Here is a 3,155-nt window from a genome sequence, read left to right as displayed (position 1 = left end):
AAGCGTGACATTCTGGTAGTGAGGGTGTTACAGTTTTGCCATAGCAGTGTTTAAAGGTAATATCATATAGTAAAATGTGAAGCATAATGGAATCAAATTTACAGAAGTAATTGCATTTTTTGTCATTATGCAATAAATTCTAAATTACTTTTGATATAAAATTAAAACAGAGAAATAAAATTGAATTACTAGGTTCTAGGCATCAATCTAAGTTAGATACAATGTACAATTTTATTTTTAAATAAGACAAAGAATGAAAAAAATAATAAAGCGTAAGACTTAACAATCTGAAATGCTATCAGCATGCACTTTCAGCTTAATCACATATTTTTATAGCCTAGATTATGTGTTAAATATCCATTGATTCAATTATTTAGAGACATATTTCATTAAAAAATCAATAAATTTCGTAATTAAAGATAAAGAAAATTTCAGGTAAACATATTTGAAGATGCTTTTTAATTCCAAAGTTGTATTCTTTGAAAATAAGGTTGATTATATATAGTCAAAAAATAATAATATAAAATAGCATTGAGTTTTGAAATAGTGTGCTGTTAGAAAATTACCTATTTAAATTTAGATGAGATTGAGTATGTTTTTTCCAACATTGTATATCTCTGTACTTCTATATTTATTTTCCTTCACTCTTTGAACATTGATAAATTTAGGAAGAAAAAAAAATTCACAACCAACAAAAAGGGTTTAAATTGCTTATATTTCACAATCAATAATAAGGCTTATATTTAAATTATAATGAGGTTGTGTATGCTTTTGACTGATTTATAATATTCAAAAGGGAGATATTTCTTTAAAAAGGAGATAACAAGTGATAAACTTCATATCTTCTGTCTGTCTTTATAACATGCTTTTTGATATATTAAAAACCAAAATAGAATGAAGTGGAGTGTTGATAGGTTATGTTATACAATTCCAAGATTTTAAATTGAAGTGACAATGTGAAAAACTTCTTTTTTGTTATCGATGATGGAATGCTTGACAATTCATCATTTATGGTAACTAAATGAACTAAATAAAGACAAATTCAACAACAGTGAAAATTTGATGCTACCCAAAGGAGGATAAACTTTTTTTGCTATGGCAGTCTAATAAAACAATATAATTATATAGGATGAAAAACAAAAAAGGCTACCATCGATTTTGCTATAACAGTGTTTGAAGGCAATATCAAATAGTAAAGTGTGAAGGATAACATAACCTATTTTACACAACTAATTACATTTTTTGTGAATAGTTCTACAACTGGATTCTGCTATAACAAGATAATATAATGAAATAAAGTGCAAAGTATAGTGTAAGCTGTTGGATTTATGCTATAGTAGTGTTTAAAGGCAATATCATCTATGAAAGTGTGAATCAGAACAAAATCAGATTTACAGAAGTAAAAGCTTTTTAACTTGAATGTGTGTAATAAACCCAAGACCAATTTGAACATACATGATTATGAGATGTTGTCAGATATGCTATGTAAAAGGGATCAATGGGAAATTCCCTTTTCATGTAACCAGGATATATGCAGTTGAATTAGTGAGCTTTAGGCATCAACCTAGGTTAGCACATAGTGTAAAATTTTCTTTACAATAAAGAAAAAGTTAGTTGTATAGTTAATTATTAATTATTTCAATCTAAATCTAGCGGACAGATACCATGTAATGAACTATATGAAAACACATGCGAACTAATTCTTACCTTAAATTATCAATCCCATAATAGCACACTTCTTGAATTACATTATTTCATGGTTCAGTTAATTGCTTTATCAATCCCATCAATAGCAAACTTCTTGAAATATCCCAACTGTGGTGGTGGATATCATATGCTCAAGCTGATTAACAGAACTACTATGCTATAATCATATAGATTAAAATTAAAAGATTATGCTACACCAAATTGTTAAGTGTTAGGCACTACTAATACTCCATATATTGAGGAAGGATATCTGCTAATAACATAACTATGGATCTAGCACCTTCAAGAAACATTACTTAAAATTGACAACTTGGTGGGCTGAGTTATCTCTTAAGGAATAATGTTAGAAAAACTAATCCTAGATATGTTTCTACTTGAGTGGAATTCCAACATATTTTACCATATGTCCCCTAAATTAAAATAAGTTACTCATATTAACTCATATTAATAGATGTTATATATAGTTGTTTTGCCTTGCAATAAAAAATTATTTGTTTAAAGTAACCACATCCACGTCCTTATAGAACGATTAAACAATTCTGCATATGCATACCATATAAGCTAATTATATAAATAGGGTAGAGTACACTGTTGTGTGGTATTCCAATTGAGTGATCATTCTTCTAACTCACTAAACTCCATTAACCAAACGTTCAAACCCTTTACAGCCACAATGAGTAATATCCCACCAAAGAAAGGCGATCTTTCATTCCTGAGTGATGATATTATCTTGAAAATCTTAATGAAAGCAGACCCAAAGACAGTAGAAAAGTGCAGAAGTCTGAGTAAAGCTTGGAATTCTAGACTATGCACCAACTTATTTATCAAGCAAAACTATAAGGAAACCAAAGACAGAGACCGAAGCGTCATTGTCGGGATTGGGTCCCTCCCAAGTGATCAAAACTCAATGTGGTATGTTCGAGCCTCAGTTGATACTGGGCGGTAGTTTAATTTCCATGTGCCGATAGAAATCAACCATTATGGCTTCAACTCGATCATAGGTGGTGCACGAAATTGTGATCAATACTTTTCACAACTCAATTAATCCCCGGTGATGAAACCAAAAACTTGGTGTTCAATACCATGGCATAATCACAACTTCGCACAACTAACCAGCAAGTGTACTGGGTCGTCCAAGTAATAAACCTTACGCGAGTAAGGGTCGATCCCACAGAGATTGTTGGTATGAAGCAAGCTATGGTCACCTTGTAAATCTTAGTCAGGCAAACTCAAATGGATATGGGTGATATACGAATAAAACATAAAGATAAAGATAGAGATAGTTATGTAATTCATTGGTAGGAATTTCAGATAAGTGTATGAAGATACTGGTCCCTTCCGTCTCTCTGCTTTCCTACTGTCTTCATCCAATCCTTCTTACTCCTTTCCATGGCAAGCTTATGCAAGGGTTTCACCGTTGTCAGTGGCTACCTCCCATCCTCTCAGTG

The sequence above is a fragment of the Arachis duranensis genome, chromosome 3 (assembly GCF_000817695.3).
Source record: "Arachis duranensis cultivar V14167 chromosome 3, aradu.V14167.gnm2.J7QH, whole genome shotgun sequence".
Taxonomy (NCBI): domain Eukaryota; kingdom Viridiplantae; phylum Streptophyta; class Magnoliopsida; order Fabales; family Fabaceae; genus Arachis; species Arachis duranensis.
This window is presented reverse-complemented; position numbering follows the sequence as displayed.